Raw genomic sequence first — 21,216 nt, forward strand, 5'->3', positions numbered from 1 at the left:
ACCCTGATCTCCCAAGTCCCAACGAAAGACACAGGTTGCCGCCTTGAATAGCACTGATCGCTGCTGAGCGGTAATGAGAATAGCATTATCGTATGTGAAAACAATGAAACGCGAAATGCGGGAACAATGATTTGTCTAAATGGAGAAATATTTTGCCAAACGCAGGTTGCAGCTCTTATTTGAAGTCAAAAGGATGAGTAGGATTTTGAGAATCGCATATCACCGCATCATAGTGGTGGTGCAAAACGAAAGCGGAGGACGCACGTTTTATGTGCATTTAATATAAGCATTGTGTCGGCGGGATGTCGTTCGCATTCGATTTCTTTTTTTATTTTTGTATTGCAACTCGAATGCTTTCTTTGAATTTCGATACTTTTTGCTTCGTTTCTGTTTTAATTTCAAAAACTTCAATTTTCTCGCAGTATTTAAAGACATTCTGCTGGTCATACAGTCTTTGACTTGCAGCTTTGTTGATAGACTTATGAATGTGTTAATATTAATGTTCAATTGCGATTTATACTTTTCGGTTTAACATTGAAGCGAAGCTATTCTTATCCAAATTTGCTTAAGGTTATTAGATTTGATTAGCAAGAAAAACGTAGAACAGAACTGTTTCGGCCAACAGAAAACAACAACGAAAACATGAGAAAGTTTTCACAAATCTTTTAATTCATTCTCTGACTTTAAATTTTTTTTCGAAAATCTTATTATGAACTCTTTCAGACATTTGTAATTCTATTATTTTAATCCAGTCAAATAAGGGTTTCACCTCGGAATGAATGCTAATAGAAATTTTTTTTGCTCAATATCTTCGTTTTGGAATTCTATAACATACCTCAAAAGTCTAGAAAAATCTAATGTCCGCGAGTCGCGATTTTCAAGGTCAAAGCGGGAAAGGAGATTTTCAAAATTAGCAATAATAGACAATGGTATTACATACACATATGATACATGTCTTGGAGGTATTTTTTAATGCTGATGCCAAAAAATCTAAAATCAAGACAATCTGACTTCTCTGAAAAAAGTTATACCAGTTTTTCATCTGTCAACCCATATTTTTATAACAGTTGCAAACTTACTACCGAAAAACCCTTAAAAGTTATGGTAGAGGAACCAAATTTTGAATGAAGGTTTTCATATCCATTATTATTAGGAATCAAAAAAATGCAATGAAAAAAACATTCATATCTATGAAAAATTGGTATTTTTTGAAAAAATTGGAAATTTTGGGATATGCACTAAAAAACATCGTGGTACAGTCTTGGAATTAGTGCTAATATGCTAATTTTTTGATTCTATCTCTGTTTGGATATTCTATATCTTATGTCAAAAATCTAAAAAAATCTCATGTCCGCAAGTCCTAATTTTCCTGGTTTGAAGATAAGGTGCAGATTTTAAAAAATTGAAAAACAACATTTCCGATATGGTCAGGTTGACTTATTGTGAGTTTTTTTGGAATAAGTGTTAAAAAATACCTTTAAATCATGTCGCTTATGTTGGTATACATATACAAATTTAAACTTTTCTTGCTAATTTTTTTAAGTCTGCACCTAACTTAGTTTAACCTCAAAAATTAGGACTTGATGCGGACATGAGATTTTTTTAGATTTTTGACATAAGATATAGAATATCCAAACAGAGATAGAAACAAAAAAATTAGCATATTAGCACTAATTCCAAGACTGTACCACGATGTTTCTTAGTGCATATCCCAAAATTTCCAATTTTTTCAAAAAAAAAATTTTTTTCATAGATATGAATGTTTTTTTCATTGCATTTTTTTGATTCCTAAGAATAATGGATATGAAAACCCTCATGCAAAATTTGGTTCCTCTACCATAACTTTTAAGGGTTTTTCGGTAGTAAGTTTGCAACTGTTATAAAAATATGGGTTGACAGATGAAAAACTGGTATAACTTTTGTCAGAGACATCAGATTGTCTTGATTTTAAATTTTTTGGCATCAGCATTAAAAAATACCTCGAAGACATATATCATATGTGTATTATTGCTAATTTTGAAAACCTCCTTTCGCGCTTTGACCTTGAAAATCGCGACTCGCTGACATTAGATTTTTCTAGACTTTTGAGGTATGTTATAGAATGCCAAAACGAAGATATTGAGCAAAAAAAAATTTCTATTAGCATTCATTCCGAGATTTACCCCTTTTTTCACCTTATTTTACTGTATTATTTTACTTGTTTTAATTTTATAATCATTGAATGTATGCGCAATAAAAAAAAAACGAATCTTTACTCTTCTAGTACTAAAACAAAATCTAAGATCTAACTATTAAAAATTTTCAACAAAAAAAAATTATTTTTGGATTTATTTACATGTATAATTTTTTTTAAATCAATTTTTTTTTTTCTGACAAACTCATGATTTTTATTTAAATTGTTTTTATGATTTAAATCCTATGCAGGAGCTCACATACCATTAGGACAGCCGAGGCAGTGCCCCAGTACCCCCTAATAAATGCCAGAGCCCCACAAGAAATAATGTAATGAAGAATCCTGTTTATAAAAAAAAATTAAATATAGGTAACTCAGCAAAGAAACTCTTGGATTTCGTTTATGAATAAAACTCATGTTAATATTAGGGACATTTCTTTTGATGTTTCTTTGCATTTTTTTTTTCGAAAGTCTAAAAAAAAATAAAATTGTAAATTTGCATAGGCTTGTTGATTGTGAAGTCGTATCTGTAAACAAAAACTTGTTTCGAGAATTTGGTTTCAATTTATTTGCATCCTGCTATGTTTATATAACGAATATAATATTTTTTAATGCAAAATTTTGATAATGTATTCGATTACATTCAAACGCAAATGTTACATTAATAGACAGAAATTAAATGAAAAAATATTTTTTGCAAGAAATAAATTCTAATGAGTAATTTGATTAAAAATGTACGTCTCTTGCTTTGGCAGAATCAAAAAAAAAAAAAAGAATGCTTCTCATTACCAACCAAACCAAAAATTTGTAGCTCAAATAGTTTTTGAAAATTACCTATTGAATTTTCCGCTAAAATAAGTTAGCGGACAAAATCTGAAATGATTGAAATTAATGAGTTTAGTTGACCTCCAAATTTATAGCTTTTCAAATGCTTTTCAATTCCATAAACTTGGGTTTTGTAGCTTTAACAGTTTTTTTGATATTCAAAATTCCGCTAAAATAATATATTGAAGTTAGCGAACGAAATTAAGAAATATAATATTTTTTTGATGCCCAAAATTGTAGCTAATAATTAAATATTAATTTGTTGCGCAAAAATTAATTCAACTTGAAGTTTCAGAAGTGCACTTCCGGTTTGATGAGGACAGTGGAGAATTTTTTAAAAAATCACTTATTTAAGTTTTTTTCTTTTTCCATTATAATTGTAGCTTTTGAATACATTATTTTTGATACAAACCCCAATTTTGTGGCTCAAACCGTTTTTAAAAAAATATTCAAGATTTTGTTTTAAAAACACAGCTCAAAAGTAACCTTTCAAAATCCAAAAAAAATGCGAAATTCAAAAAATTTTGTTTGCAGAAATTTGAAGTAACCTAGACTTAGACGAAATCCAAAACCCTCGATTTTTTAGCTCGTTTATTTGTTTTGTTATTCAATATTCCGCTAAAATAAGACTCAATTTCATATGTAACGGTCAAAAAAGTTGAATTTTAAAAGAAAAGAACTTATAATATGAGAAAATCATACGAAATGGTACTGTTTGATACTGAAAAACAAGCACTCCTGGGTAGCACGTACACCTAATTGCTCTTATTACCATAAGAAGCTCTATTGTTAAAAGTTTTTATGAAAAAGTACCTAAGGAACATTAAATTATATTTCTTATAGATTTTCAGAAAAAAAAATAAATGTAAAAAAAATTTGTTTTTGTGAGCACTTTAACGCCGTTTTAAATGATTTTGACAACAAAAAGTAATAAAAATATTTTCAAAAAAAAAAAAAAAAAATGAAATATTTTTTAAAAATTAAAAAAAATTGATGTTATTATAAATTGTATATAGTTTGTATAAAACGGTTACTTTAACGCTTCTGTACCTATCTATACCTAACCTTTTTTTAGATTAATCTTCTAGTTAAAAAAATTATAAAAGTTAAAAATAAAATTGGTATGCTCTCTCAATAAATTATTATTCAAACACATAAAAAGAATGTTTAAAAAAAATGTATCAAACGGTTTTTAAAAACCTTAAAATTATTTAATATTTTGGCAGAAAGCCAGAAAAGAAGAAAACGATTATATAACATTTATCGTAAGTAATGGTCCCAAAAATATTTTTATATATTTTTATATAATAAATATCATTTAAGGCGTTTTGAGAAAATGAAGCTTTTTAATTTTTGTATGAAGTTACCGTTAGTTTTGGTCCTAATATCTTAGAAAGTTATGTGTTGGGAGAATCTAAAAAAAAATGATAAATGAAGTGCATCTTCCATTTGCAGATCCCCACATCAATTGGTATTTTTTTCTCGCACCCACGAAAGATATGCGGAGACATCAATTCGAACATGCGAAGGAGATCATTATTATCATGATCACATCACATGGTCGCCTCCATAAATGACAACCTATCTGGTAAGTACGAGTAGGTACTTGGTCTGATTAAGAGCAAGACATCATCGAACGAAGCATCAGCACATTGATCACATCGCACGAAACACAATGCCTCGCACTGATGATGCGAGATGCAATTCGACGTACGGATATTTCGACTGTGTCGTATTGAACGTTTTGCTGAATCCACTCAACTTCACGATGACAATGACGCTGATAGTATCACTAATTCAAGAAAAAGGATTCATAAATTTTGCAATCCCTGGTTGCCATATACACCGCGCTTGCAAACGGTGCGGTGGACTGGGACTGCAACAAGGCATTGTGTCATTCCTTATGGAATGCAGTCATTTACCCAGAGCCAATTATAAATTCATTAGGGATGCGCACCGCTGCTGCTGCTGTCCACTATGTCCAGTCCAGCGTCCCAGTGTATTTATTCATTTGCCGCCGCCAAATGCGCATTCATCGCATTAAATGCAATTCTTCTGCTCTTTCCGTTCGTCGCGTTGCGTCGTCCGAAAGAATGCAGTGCCTTGTCAATGTTTTACCTGGTAAATTTGTGCAATGGCGAACAAAGCACGAGGGAAGGGAACCATCAATCCATATTGGGTAGCAAGGTGCCTTTTAATGGAGGTAATAAACGGTTATGGGTGCACGGCTCATTTGCGCCGCGTAAACCCTTTTTGTTGTGTCTTACTTCAAATACATACGACATTTATTTATAAGAGCATCGATCAGGTGCATTTGGCATAATAGAGTACCTAGAAGTTACTTTAGGGTAAAGTCTAGTGAACCTTGACCAATGAGCTAGTATTTATTTCACCCTTTTTTTTTCAAACGCACTTTGATCCCACCGCCATCAAACGATGCGATGCACCTGCATTCAACTTCTTTCTAGTTCAAGTCAAACAGAGAGAGACTTTTTCCGGGCGGCCAGCGTAAATCAAAATTCTGACACATTTAAGTGTCCATTGCCATCGATTAAACTAACTCTTTTTCCAAACGGCTGCTCTGCGGCACAATATTTATGACTTCTAGCTCATGGTGACATGTCACACAAATGTGCACATGAGGAATCACCTCATGTTGCAAGTACAAATCCTTGACGTCTTTGCTGTTTGCAACAGCTATAGAGTTTTAGAGAGTACAGTATAAACCAGCAACAGCAGCAGCTCCGTTCGTCGATTTATTGGCCTCCGAAAAAGGGGTGCGCGCGTTATTGCGTTCCGTTTCGTCGACATTGGCTTTGGCTTTATCTTGTGTGGTGCGCGATGATTCAAGAGTGCTGGCTTGGCGATTCCATTTATGGATGCACATCGCTTATCTATTTGGGAAGTCCACCATATACACCTGGTTGGTTTGGCTAGGTTATAGTGAGCGAGCGGTAGTAACTAGTAGTAAGAATAATATGATTTCTTCTATATGCACTGCACTGCACCGCACCTGTCTCTGTCACACGGACAGCAACAGCAGCCGCCACTTTGGGTAACTGATGTTGCTGCGTTAGGCATTGGCTTGTGTCCATATTTACATTATTTATGGAGCGCAGAATTTTCACGGCTCTCTTTTTCCAATATAGGTAATAGTGAAGAAGTGGAAGTCGAAGTGATGCAGACCTTTCTCCAATCTATAAGCCCCGCAAAAGTCTGCGTTTTGTCAAAGTTTTTCTTTTTCTTCTTTAAAGCAAATGTATTGGGTTCAAACAAAAAACAAAATTGAAAAGTCAAAGCCTACTGATAAACAAAGCCCCAAAAGTCAAAATCCAATATGTTCAAATCAGAATCTAAAAAAAAACCCAATTGTGAAAAATTCAAAACTCCCAAATTTCAGAAACACCAAGAGCGAAATTCAGAGTCGTCACTCAAGTAAAATTTTTTCTCAAGCACAAGTCTGAGATGAGTTTTCTAAGTGTTTGCTCACGCATTTACTTCAAAATTTCCTCAGTTGGTATTTATAAGCTAAAATCAAAGAAACCCTTAGGTTTTCTTAACGTGACGCTTAAGTGGGCAAAACGCAAAGGCAAATGACGACTCTGAATTTCGTTCCTAATTTCAATAAAATCTGAAAATCTCTAAAAGCTTTAACTACATAGCTCTCAACACAAAATATTTTATATTCATAAAATTCTACTTTAAGTCATAATTCCAAGATTTTAAGTTTTCGGATTTTTGTTTCCAAAATTTTTCTGCATTGTTCTTGTGAAATTTTGTGAAATTATAACCGTCAATCTTTGCAAACACATAAATTAATTTTGTACTTCCAGGTTTTGAAGTTTTAGCATTTTGAAGATTCTCTGAATATTTGGGTTTGTGGATTCTGAGAGTTCAAATTTTGTGTATTTTCCAAATTGGGTATTATATGTGTTAAGATTTCCTCGTGTAAAATTGATCTCAGAATCTTTTACTCTCAAACTTAAATAAATCTCAAACAGGTATACAACGTGGGTAAAACATTCATTGTTTAGATTTTAAGCTCAAGAAAACGCAATACTGCAAAAAGCATACCTAAGTCTGAAACCTTAAGCACAGAATATCTTTTATCCATAAAACCTGGTATATCAAAACTAAAAACTGTGAGAGCCTAACTTAAAAAGAAATCAGTAGTAAAAGTTTTCGGAACTTACTTAATGTTCAAATTATATTTTATTTTGTATTGAAGTGTTTTTATTGAAGTATGAAGGATTTTCGATTTTATGGACCGTAATTTTTCATATTATATTCCTTTATGAGTAAACTTAATTCATTCCTAAATGGGGATTCTATGCGAAAAAATAATGAAAACGAAGTTAAACCTACATCATCAGGCTTTTACATTTTTAAAATCTAAAAGTTGTTCCAAGTGGAATACTTAGATCTATACATAAAACAAAACAATATTTCTCTACAAAATACAAAGAACAAGAGAATCAAACTTAATAAAACGGCCACATTGTAGTAAGATTTTCAAAAATATGCTTTCCCGCCCTTTGGTTCATTTGAAAATACTGAAAATCAAGGTTTTTAACTTTTAAGCATAAAATTAAAAATTAAATTTTAAACCAAATCCAGAGTTAATCTAAATATTTAAATTCGCTCATTTTTAATATATTCATTGTAAAAAATGTAAAAAATTAATAATTTTTGGTTTATATTTTCTATACGTCACGTAGATATATAAAGGTTTTAACCCATATAACTGGTTCAATTTTAACGATTTTTTACTTTAAAAGATATATATAAATATATATATATATATGAATATATATATCTTAAACTACATTTTATGACTTTTAAAAAAATTTTGATTTTTTTTTTTTGAAAATGAAGTTGTCGAAAACGGAACATTAATTTTTTTAAATTTTATTTATTAACAATTACTCCAATATGACAAACTCATTATAATTTATGGTTCGGTTTTGATGAAAATTACTGAAAATGTAATTTTTTTTTGTAATTCAAGTAGGTACTTAAACACAGTATTTTTTTAGATTCTCTTAATTTGGAAGAAATTTTTGAAGAATATTGCATATTCGGTCGCACGTACATATACTTTCAATTATGGTTAAAGTTTAGGTTTGTTAAAACTTATTATGTAAAATTTTAACACTTTCGGACCCAGCGTTACTCTCATGTAACATATTTTTTAAAATTCTTAAAAAATATTCCATTTAATATTTTTTTAGGTTTCGATGGCTCAATTGAAAGATAATGATGCCTAGTTACTGGATTTTTACAAAAATTTAGTCAAATATCATACCTTTAATTTTTTTTATCGAAAAAGGAATTTCACATTTTTTCTTTTTTTTTTTTTTGCAAACAAATTTTTTTTTTATATATGGTCATAATTTACAAAAAAAGATATAAAAAAAGTTAATCCAGAAAGTGTTTTGCTTTTTGGCTTAGAAGAAGTAGCATATATTATTGTTCTATAAAAAGTTATTTTCTCAGTTGTCCGACTTTTTTTGGTGGTCATAGGCAGTGTATTTTAATTACCATGTAACAAGAGAGTAACAAATTATTTTTGCTATTTATTATTTTGTAAAATAACTTTTTGCTTTCATATTTCTTAGTTGTAATGTTTTTGATTCGATAATACTGAAAAAACATTTTTTAATATTGATTTTCATAGCTTGGGTTCGAAAGGGTTAAAAAACGAATTAACCCTAGTTTACCGCACGCAAAATAATGCAATAACCAAACTTGGGGGTTCGCGCGAACCCCAAAGCTTTTATGCACCTCTAATTGTTCATTATCAACAATTTGATGTAATGTCTCTTTCTTTTATTGATTAAGGTGACAGTTGCGGTGTCTTTTTATGATAACACGTATATATAACAGGTATATTTTTGCCAAAATATACCTAATAAAAATTGTTGAAAATAGTCCATTTAAAGTCTTGGGGTTCGCATGAACCCCAAGTTTGGTTTGTGACTTTTTTTCAGAAAAAAATTCCAGAAAATTATATAAAACCGCTTTTATGGAAAAAAGACAAAAAACGTAAACAAAAATGAATTCCGTTCACTGAGTTTTCATCCCAGGTCGAAAAAACGATTTAGAAAAAAGTTAAACATGCGTTGGGGTTCGCACGAACCCCAAGTTTGGTTTGTGACTTTTTTTTCAGAAAAAAATTCCAGAAAATTATATAAAACCGCTTTTATGGAAAAAAGACAAAAAACGTAAACAAAAATGAATTTCGTTCACTGAGTTTTCATCCCAAGTCGAAAAAACGATTTAGAAAAAAGTTATAACCATTTAAACATGCGTTGGGGTTCGCACGAACCCCAATTTGTAAACTAGGGTTAATATTAATTTGTAAGATTTATTTAGTTTTAAAAATTAGATATACCTAGTTGTGTAAAGGTATATCTTGTCATAGGTTTCAACTTCGATACGTAGCATGAGATTTTATTTCTTTTGCAAAAAAGAATATTTTGAAACGATTTTTTTATCGAAAGGGCAATTTCTTAAAGATATAATTTTTTATTACATCTTAAAACTTCCTAATATATTATTGAGGAAACTGATTATTATCTTAGTTGTGTTTTCGGTTATACATATTTTTGTTAAGGGCAGAGCTGCTCCAATCTTAACAAGTTTTAGAATTTTGAGATGTTATAAAATTTTGAAAAACAAAATAAAACAATTTTTTGAAATTGTAAAAAAAAAATTGAAGAATCTGGAATGAATCGGAACAATTTGACACACTCTAAGAGCGGAATTAATAGTCGTCACTCAAGTTGAGAAATATCTTAAGCACTCGCTCAAGCGAATCCTTATTCATAGTCTTCACTGGAGTCGAAAATTTTCTCAAGTGAACCTTTGAGGAGGCTTTTTTACTTGAGGAAACGCTTAAGTTTTTTTTTAGTCAATTGACATTGCGAGAGTTTTTTTTTTTTTGTATTTAACAATTGAAATTTGTACTTATTTTATAATAAAATTTTTATTTATTTCATCAATCATCAATTATTTCATCATCAATCAAACCGAAGTTGAATTATTAAAAAAAATGTTTATTTTTTATGACAGTTAATTCAAATCAGTCAAATTTTCGAGTTTGAGAAAAAATTTTCCTCAAGACAAGATTTTTCTTTACTCAAGTGACAGCCTTATGGACCTTGGAAATTTAGAGAATGCAAACGGTTTCTTTTAGTGCGTCTTATATTTTATACGACAAAATTTTAATTTGCTTGAAATTAAAACATGGTAATGAACATTTTATTATTAAGATGATCCCAATTTAGGAATTTCTTCTTCTCTTCAAGTAAAATAATAAAATCTTTAAGTATATTGCATTTTTCACGTTTAAACAAGCTATGAGCTCAAAAATGTTGAACAGTAAAAATTTCCAAAAATGTTCAATAGTCGGCCTATAAGCAAGTTCTTACAACCTATTCTTAATCATTTTAACATCAAATAGAAGCTGGTTTTTCTGTATATTTATATGTAGATGTACCTTATGCAAGTGAAACAAATTTACTGCACGCGTTGCAACGATAATTTGTTGAAATTTATGCCAAGCTGCACACAAAATCGCCATAAATAAGCCTCACAAAAAGCGGTATCGATGGTGGCAAGATGATGAGGCTGATTCCAGATGTGGTTCGTTGGTTGTATTTTATGCTCGCTCTTCGATGATGATGATGATGATGATGGTGGCAGCGATAGCTTCTAATGTTTGTCATTAAGGATATAGTCTTCATATGCTTTCAATATTGTATCTATCGTTTGATACATTGTTATGCATCAGTTAGAAGGATTTAGCGGATTAGATATGATGTGATGAAAATCTCATCACATCAAATCCTTAGAAAGTGCATTCGATTATGCGAGAACAATGTTATAGAGAGAAGGTAGACAACCTCATAATTCCTTATAATTCATCCATTCAAGCCATGTCAATGCCATTTGTGTCCTCGCTCCCGCCAAAACACTTCTGATGTCACGTATGTGTCATATCAATTGCACTTGGAAAGTCAGTTTTAATGCGCTTCTCCAACAATGACGATGACAATGACGATGACAACGACAAGGAACGAAGGCATCAACGAACGCTTCCGCCATATCGACATGATGTGTGATCAATGCTAAACGAAACTAATAAACCGAATGCCTTAACTCGTGACACATATTTTTCTTCTCCAGAGCAAAAGGATAATACCCTACAACGCTTTCCCGTTGGTTCGTTGGGTTGTTGTTGCTGCCATTAAACTTCTCAATGACAATGGCGGCTGGGATGCAACCGAATGTGAATAGACAGTTTGGAGACAAGCTACAACGTTGACTTACATCACATAAAAAAAAAAATCCAACAACAACAACTGTCAACAATGACACGGTATAGTGTGTTGTGGGTTAAGGTATAATTTTTTTTATGAGCGATTTTTAGCTTCTGAAGGAAGTTTCTGAAAGTACTCGCTTAACGAAGGAATGAAAAAGATGTGCTGTTTGGTGTTGCTGTGATGTTGTCATGCAGATGCAATTGCATCGTTAAAAAAAGCGTAAGCTTCAACATACACTTATACAACACTGAGATTGAATGGCGTTTTTTACGGTCCATTTCAATTTATTGCTGGTTCAAGTTGTACGAACGACTTTCCAGAGCTATTCGAAATGGATTTACAACCGCATTGCTTCCTATCAAGTGTATTGACAGCAACTTCAAATGGGTTAAGAAAAGCTTTAAATAATGGCTTTTGTTTTTTAGAGTATGTAGTTGAAGGATCTAGCAGTTAAATTCGATATCCTTCTAGGTTACTAGTTTTTCCTCCGTTAAGATTTGAGTTGGAAGTTTACCTACATTTTAAAAATTATGTCACTTTGCAAATAAACTTTGTATTTTCAACATATATAACGTGAATTTAAAAGATTAGCTGTGATTTTTGAAATGAATTATGTATACACAGAGAAAAATAGAGTAGGTACAATAAATAGAAGAAAAACAATAATGTTTCTGTATGTCTTTCATCCTAAAACGAAACCTAATTAAAACAATAACGTTTTCCTTAGTGTTTTAAAATCTGCATCATTTGAAGGGTTTTGCTTCGAAAAAAAAAGGATCGAACTGATAACTTTAAATCACTAGTCGCACACCAATTTTTTTTTCAGTTTTAAATTCATTTTTATTACTGGCTTTATACGGGCACCCTAAGTTATACTTTATTTCTCTTAATTCTAATGCTTTTCCGCCTTATAACTATTTTAATACTTATATTTCAATAGTTGTTATTTTTCACCAAAAAATAATTTTAAAAAGCTTGGATTCTGATCATTTTTTTGTATTTTTTTTTTTTAATTGTTTTTTTTTAGTCGCACAACTTAGCACCTGAACCAACCTACTACACAAAGATCACAATTTTTTTCTAGTGTCAACTTTAAAAAAAAGTGAACTTTTCATTAAAATCTTTAGATTTCTATAAAAAAAGAAGAAATCTCTATCTAAATCCTTCTAAATCGTTGCTTTTAATTTCCTTATAAAACAGTTCAACAAGGCAACCTGTTAGTTTTTAGTCGGTCATGTTTTTCTCAGCTCAACGCACAAATTTTCAAGACCGTTGTAAATCATTTTGGACCAAATGGAGTGTGCTGATTCCGAAAACAACATTAGTTTTACTCTAGCAGCTCTAATTTTGAAACTATACATACATTGTTTAAAATTGAGCATTATACCTATGCAGGTGATGAAAAATTTAGGATAAATGGTATATGAAAGGAGAATAGTATACATTTTCAAAAAAAAAAATTGGCGAAAAGGGGGTTAGAGTGGGTGAAAAATTAAGGTGGGTGTCAAAAATCTGTTTTTTTTAATAATTTCTGTCAAAAAGACCTATCGAAAAAAAAAAATTAAATGCAAAAGTTCTACTTCTCCTCAACTCAAATCATATTTTTATATAACCTCAAAAATAGTTCAAAAATACAAATAGGTAGTCAGATTTTTTTGTTTTTATTTTTATATTTTACAAAAATAGTTTGATTTTAACAAAAAAGTTGGATTTAAAAATCATGTTTTAATGTTTTTGTTTTAAAATTTGGATTTGGAATAGGTTACGTTATGTAGAAATGGCTGTCAGAAAAACGACCGACACACTTCGACCACTTATTGGTCCGTTGTGATACCATGATTATGCAAGGAAATTCCTCACTAATTAAACCCAGTTGAAGCTTTAAATGAAGCGGTGAAGGTTGAAGATGTCACTATTAATTAGTATCACTAGTATCTTCTAAGAAATATTTTCCAAGTATAATTTAAGTCTACTGGAAAGGGCAGGACATGAGCAGAGAAGATGTTGGATTTTTTCTTCTTCTTCCTCATCAAAGCAACTTCTATAGAAGTCATTATTATTTGGTATTGTTTAGTTTGAAAAAAAAAAAAAAAAAAAAAAATAGCCTAGGGTAAACTGGGGTGCGTTTGACACCGGAGCACATTTGAATCTGCGTTTTTCGGTATTATAGTGCCCTCAATAAAGAAAAGATTAGTTTGATTTAAAGTAACGTTATGAAATTTCGCAGAAAAACACTTCTGAAGCCCCGTCGGGGCACCTTTGTCATTGGCAATGGGGGCACAACTTTACGTTGATTTTGGGGAATTATATATTAAATAAATTATTTAAAAATATATCGACATCGATTAATTTTGATTTAAATGGGCGGATTTTTTAAATAATACAGTAAAATAAGGTGAAAAAAGGGGTAAATCTCGGAATGAATGCTAATAGAAATTTTTTTTGCTCAATATCTTCGTTTTGGCATTCTATAACATACCTCAAAAGTCTAGAAAAATCTAATGTCAGCGAGTCGCGATTTTCAAGGTCAAAGCGCGAAAGGAGGTTTTCAAAATTAGCAATAATACACATATGATATATGTCTTCGAGGTATCTTTTAATGCTGATGCCAAAAAATCTAAAATCAAGACAATCTGATGTCTCTGAAAAAAGTTATACCAGTTTTTCATTTGTCAACCCATATTATTATAACAGTTGCAAACTTACTACCGAAAAACCCTTAAGAGTTATGGTAGAGGAACCAAATTTTGCATGAAGGTTTTAATATCCATTATTATTAGGAATCATAAAAATGCAATGAAAAAACCATTCATATCTATGAAAAATTAGTATTTTTTTGAAAAAAGGGAAAATTTTGGGATATGCACAAAAAAACATCCTGGTAAAATCTTGGAACTAGTGCTAATAGGCAAATTTTTGTTTCTATCTTTGTTTGGATATTCTTTATCTTATGTCAAAAATCTAAAAAAATCTCATGTCCGGAAGTCCTAATTTTGGAGGTTAAACTAAGTTAGGTGCAGACTTAAAAAAATTAGCGAGAAAAGTTTAAATTTGTATATGTATACCAACATAAGCGACATGATTTAAAGTTATTTTTTTAACACTTATTCCAAAAAAAACTCACAATAAGTCAACCTGACCATCCCTGAAAAGTAATGCACCTTATTCATGTTGATCTGACACAAATATCTGAGTGTTGTTTTTTAATTTTTAAAATCTGCACCTTATCTTCAAACCAGGAAAATTAGGACTTGCGGACATGAGATTTTTTTTTAGATTTTTGACTTAAGATATAGAATATCCAAACAAAGATAGAAACAAAAAAAATTAGCCCATTAGCACTAATTTCAAGATTGTACCAGGATGTTTTTTAGTGCATATCCCAAAATGTCCCCTTTTTTCAAAAAATACTAATTTTTCATAAACATGAATGGTTTTTTTCATTGCATTTTTTTGATTCCTTATAATAATGGATATGAAAACCTTCATGCAAAATTTGGTTCCTCTACCATAACTTTTAAGGGTTTTTCGGTAATAAGTTTGTAACTTTTATAATAATATGGGTTAAAAGATGAAAAACTGGTATAACTTTTTTCAGAGACGTCAGATTGTCTTGATTTTAGATTTTTTGGCATCAGCATTAAAAAATACCTCGAAGACATGTATCATATGTGTATATAATACCATTGTCTATTATTGCTCTTTCGCGCTTTGACCTTGAAAATAGCGACTCGCTGACATTAGATTTTTCTAGACTTTTGAGGTATGTTATAGAATGCCAAAACGAAGATATTGAGCAGTTGCAATCACTTTAAATTTATGTTTTAAAATTTGTATTTTAGTTACTGAACTGAAAAAAATACATACAAAATGGTTGTCTGTAAAGTCTGATAACCAGCTTGTCGTTCTCGGATCTCGAACTATGTAAAGCACAAAATCTACTTCAAAAATCTTACAAGAACGTTATTGATTATTATGTCAAGTAATGATATAATGTCGACGTCAATCAATCTGTATTTGAAGTTTTCTACACATCAATATTTACATACCTCTGCTAGACGTCAACCTCCTTCTTATCAAAACTTTTGGGATCAAAAACCTTTGTTATTATTCTAAAGTTATTTAAAGTTATAACACATAACAATATTTAATCCATAACATGTAGGAGTATTATATTTTCATGAAATTATAGAGGAAAATTAACCCAACATTTCTTTTTGTCTTCATAGCCTTATACTTATACTAAACTTTACGTTTATCGCGAGCAAAAGGTAAAACTTTTTAATGTCACAAGTTAGCTGAATTCCAGATATATACGAAAACAAGGCCCAAAGCCTTTTACAAACTTTTAACATGACAAGAAAATACATCGAACATACAAAAATATGTAGAACAAAAGTTTGTATAGTAGTTTTAGGTATCGATGATTACCCAACTCATCGACATGATTACCGCAACGCAAAAACACACAAGAGAAAATAATATGTAAGCTTGCAAAAAAAAAAACAAGCTGAAAACAACGACAAGCAGTTCTCTATACGAACAACAAGGTCGAACCTTAAATTCAGTAGGAGGTTCTATATTTAACATCTATAGAGCTTACCTATAAAATTGTTTGTATTTTGGCAGCGTATAGAAATACTCGTAAAATAAGAACTATGACCCCCCAAACCACTTTTTCTACCAAAATCACATCATATAGGAACCCTTTGCATACCTTACCTATGGCTGGTACAAACAAAAAAAAAATCATCCTTGTTCCTTGTCTTTTGCCGTGTTGAAAATGTACATGAAAAACAAATCCCTCGCACCAAAACTATTTGATCTACTACCATGTTGGGAAAATTAAATGAACACACTATGTTACCTATGTGTTCGTTTCGGCAACAAAATTGCGGTGTTAGTCCGGAACATTCTTATAAAACTCTCTGCGATGACAGGATGGAGAGAACTTTGGTGCTTGTTTTGTGCATGGAAAGTGCGACAGGAATTTCGTTTAGTTTCCAAGTCAGAAGAGGTGATTATGGTAATATAAGTTAGTTAAGTAGACAATTTAGAAATGAGTAGGTACCCGTAAAGTGAAAATGCAGGAATTCTTACCAAGAAAATCTTAAACACTACCTATGAGCAAATTTAATTTTAAAATTCTGGGTTATTAGGAAGGATTTTAAAATTTTAAGCAAAAGACTTTGGGCTGATAAGAAAACGGAAAGCATTTTCAACAACTAGATCGGACTCTTCGGTCATCTTCTATTTAATGGGAGGACAACGAATATAAATTGGAATTATTCTTCTCTATTATCGACGACAGTCAATTGTGCTTTAAGTGGAGTAATTAAAGCTTTAAAAAATGGCAATATTACAAGGAGAAAAAAAGGGCACCTTAAAATAAGATGATATCCGCTTAATATAAGGTGATTCCACTTCCACTTAAATTCAGTTAAATTTAATGTGAATCTCAATGAGATGAGATTATCTCATCTTATATTAATGTTAATTTTCATCTTGAAAAACCTATAAAAAATAAAAAAAAAAGAGTGTGTGTACACATGTACACGCGACTGAAGTTATACTTCTCATTCAGTATATGTAAATGAATTTCATTTGATATTTTTAATTTCTATTATGAAGTTATTAATCTAATAATAACACTAAGTTTTTTTTACATTTTTATCAAGTGAACAATAAATTAATTCTTTCATCCTCCTTGCGTCCATGTAGTTTTCAATTTATTCTGTGAAATTTACTCATGTTGTGCGGTTCAGAACGTACGGTATATGTTTAACGAAAGTAAATGAATTGCGCATAAAATGTGCGATATGGTAATTTTATGAGAATTGTGTGTGCTTCAGCACTAGTATTAGCAATATGGAACTTGCAGGGTTACTACAAAGCTCAAAAGTGAGCTGAGCTCAGCTCACATCTCAGCTCAAATTTTAAGCTAGCTCACTTTTAAACTATGTACCATAGCTCCAGCTCATTTGAGCTGAGCTGAAAGTGAGCTGAGCTGTTGGGTGAGCTAAGCTGTCGGTGAGCTGAGCTGTTGGGTGAGCTAAGGTAAAGTGAGCTGAGCTGTGATGGGTGAGGGGTTACATTGATTTTTATTTGGAAAGTATAATGAAATATGAAGATATTTTAAACTTTTATAAAACACCATTGCTTAAGATGTTTGGTTCTAGTTATTAATGGAATTATTTTAACACATGGATATTTTTATAAATAAAACAGATAATTTTTCGTGATCTTTTTTCTTGGTTTTTTTAATAGTAAATATATTTCTATTTTTTGAGTAAAATATTTCTTTTTTTATCATAAAAAAAATCCGGTACAATCCGGTCTTTCGATTTTTTTTCAAAATTCCGAGAAAATCGCCTTTGAAAGTTGGGGTAAAATTTTTTTTTCGAAAAATTCCCGAATCTTTGAACGCTCCTAGAAGCTAAACCGCTTGAGAGCAATTTTTGGGAGTGATGGCTAATGATAGCTTGTGTCATGGGCCTACGCTTTGCACATTATAAGATTTTAAAAAAATTGCCTTCCATGTTAAACCGCCACATCATGCCTATTTTATCAGAATCGTGCTTATTTTTTTTTTTACTTTTAAGTTCTCCCGGTTTGAGAACGCGTGGACCTACAGGAATGAGAGTTGTACCCAAATGTAGGTTAGAGTCCCCGCTACCTTTTGGCATCAAAAATTTTATTTTCATTTTCTTCAAAATTCCGCGATATAGGCGTTGGAACGCTTTATGGGGGTAGTTCCATATGAAAGGTTATATTCTCAGCTACCCGATAGTGGTATAATCCGGTTTTTCGATTTTTTTTTCAAAATTCCGAGAAAATCGCCTTTGAAAGTTTTGGTAAAATTTTTTTTCGAAAAATCCCCGAATCTTTGAACGCTCCTAGAAGCTAAACCGCTTGAGAGCAATTTTTGGGAGTGATGGCTAATGATAGCTTGTGTCATGGGCCTACGCTTTGCACATTATAAGATTTTAAAAAAATTGCCTTCCATGTTAAACCGCCACATCATGCCTATTTTATCAGAATCGTGCTTATTTTTTTTTTACTTTTAAGTTCTCCCGGTTTGAGAACGCGTGGACCTACAGGAATGAGAGTTGTACCCAAATGTAGGTTAGAGTCCCCGCTACCTTTTGGCATCAAAAATTTTATTTTCATTTTCTTCAAAATTCCGCGATATAGGCGTTGGAACGCTTTATGGGGGTAGTTCCATATGAAAGGTTATATTCTCAGCTACCCGATAGTGGTATAATCCGGTTTTTCGATTTTTTTTTTCAAAATTCCGAGAAAATCGCCTTTGAAAGTTTTGGTAAATTTTTTTTTCGAAAAATCCCCGAATCTTTGAACGCTCCTAGAAGCTAAACCGCTTGAGAGCAATTTTTGGGAGTGATGGCTAATGATAGCTTGTGTCATGGGCCTACGCTTTGCACATTATAAGATTTTAAAAAAATTGCCTTCCATGTTAAACCGCCACATCATGCCTATTTTATCAGAATCGTGCTTATTTTTTTTTTTACTTTTAAGTTCTCCCGGTTTGAGAACGCGTGGACCTACAGGGATGGGAGTTGTACCCAAATATAGGTTAGAGTCCCCGCTTCCTTTTGGCATTAAAAATTTTATTTTCATTTTCTTCAAAATTCCGCGATATAGGCGTTGGAACGCTTTGACCTAGAGACATGGGGGTAGTTCCATATGAAAGGTTATATTCTCAGCTACCCGATAGTGGTATAATCCGGTTTTTCGATTTTTTTCAAAATTCCGAGAAAATCGCGTTTGAAAGTTGGGGTAAAATTTTTTTCCGAAAAATCCCCGAATGTTTGAACGCTCCTGGAAGCTAAGCCGCTTGAGAGCAATTATTGGGAGTGATGCCAACTGATAGCTTGTGTCATGGGCCTACGCTTTGCTCATTGTCAGATTTTTAAAAAATCGGCTTCCATGTTAAACCGCCACATCATGCCTATTTTTTCAGAATCGTGTCTATTTTTTTTTTACTTTTAAGTTCTCCCGGTTTGAGAACGCGTGGACCTACAGGGATGATAGTTGTACCCAAATGTAGGTTAGAGTCCCCGCTACATTTTGGCATCAAAAAATTTTTTTTCATTTTCTTCAAAATTCCGAGATATAGACGTTGGAAGTTGAGGGCGCTCAATTTCAGCTCAGCTCACTTTCAGCTCAGCTCTAATGAGCTAGCTAGCTCAAAAGTGAGCTAGCTCAAATTTGAGCTGAGCTGAAATGTGAGCTTTTTACAACCCTGGCAACTTGCCACATGGAAATTACCACATGCAACTTGCCACATGCAACTTGCCACATGTAACTTGCCACATGCAACTTGCCACATGCAACTTGCCACACGCAACTTGCCATGTGCAGCTTGCCACACGCAACTTGCCACATACAACTTGCCACATGCAACTTGCCACATGCAACTTGCCACATACAACTTGCCACATGCAACTTGCCACATGAAACATGTAACTTGCAACGTGTTGTGTGTTTTATGTTTGCCGTACTGCGGCGTACTGCATTTGTAAATACTAAGAGGCAGTACGCCTACTCTAAAGGTGAAACGACAGCCCTGCTACCCAGGGTGATCGCGTCATAATCCCTTTGACATTCTTGTCAAAAAGTAAATTTTCATGCCCACCCTCCCATAAGAAGTATAACTTCAAAAATTCCGGTACAATCCGGTTTTTCGACTTTTTTCAAAATTCCGAGAAAATCGGTTTTGAAAGTTGGGGTAATTTTTTTTTTCGAAAAATCCCCGAATCTTTAAACGCTCCTGGAAGCTAAACCGCTTTAGAACAATTTTTGGGAGCGATGCCAAATGATAGCTTGTGTCATGGGCCTACGCTTTGCACATTATCAGATCTAAAAAAAATCGCCTTCCATGTTAAACCACCACATCATGCCTTTTTTTTCAGAATCGCGCCTATTTTTTTTTACTTTTAAGTTCTCCCGGTTTGATAACGCGTGGACCTACAGGAATGGGAGTTGTACCCAAATGTAGTTTAGAGTCCCCGCTATCTTTTGGCATCAAAAATTTTATTTTCATTTTCTTCAAAATTCCGCGTTGGAAGTCGGGGGCGCGAAAATACTTCTGGGAGCTGAACGCTTTGATCTAGAGACAGTGGAGTGGTGACATATGAAAGCTTATATTCTCAGCTAGCCGATAGTGGTATAATCCGGTTTTTCGATTTTTTTCAAAATTCCGAGAAAATCGCGTTTGAAAGTTGGGGTAAAATTTTTTTTCGAAAAATCCCCGAATCTTTGAACGCTCCTGGAAGCTAAACCGCTTGAGAGCAATTTTTGGGAGTGATGCCCAATGATAGCTTGTGTCATGGGCCTACGCTTTGCACATTGTCAGATTTTTAAAAAATCGCCTTCCATGTTAAACCGCCACATCATGCCTATTTTTTCGGAATCGTGCCTATTTTTTTTTTTTACTTTTAAGTTCTCCCGGTTTGAGAACGCGTGGACCTACAGGAATGAGAGTTGTACCCAAATGTAGGTTAGAGTCCCCGCTACCTTTTGGCATCAAAAAAATTTTTTTCATTTTTTTTCAAAATTCCGAGATATAGGCGTTGAAAGTTGGGGCGCTCACTTTCAGCTCAGCTCAAATGAGCTAAGCTATGGTACAGCTCAAATTTGAGCTGAGCTGTGAGCTGAGCTGAAATGTGAGCTTTTTGCAACCCTGGCAACTTGCCACATGGAAATTACCACATGCAACTTGCCACATGCAACTTGCCATATGTAACTTGCCACATGCAACTTGCCACGCGCAACTTGCCACATGCAACTTGCCACACATACAACTTGCCACATGCAACTTGCCACATGCAACTTGCCACATACGACTTGCCACATGCAACTTTCCACATG

Source organism: Episyrphus balteatus, chromosome 4, assembly GCF_945859705.1.
Source record: "Episyrphus balteatus chromosome 4, idEpiBalt1.1, whole genome shotgun sequence".
Lineage (NCBI taxonomy): Eukaryota > Metazoa > Arthropoda > Insecta > Diptera > Syrphidae > Episyrphus > Episyrphus balteatus.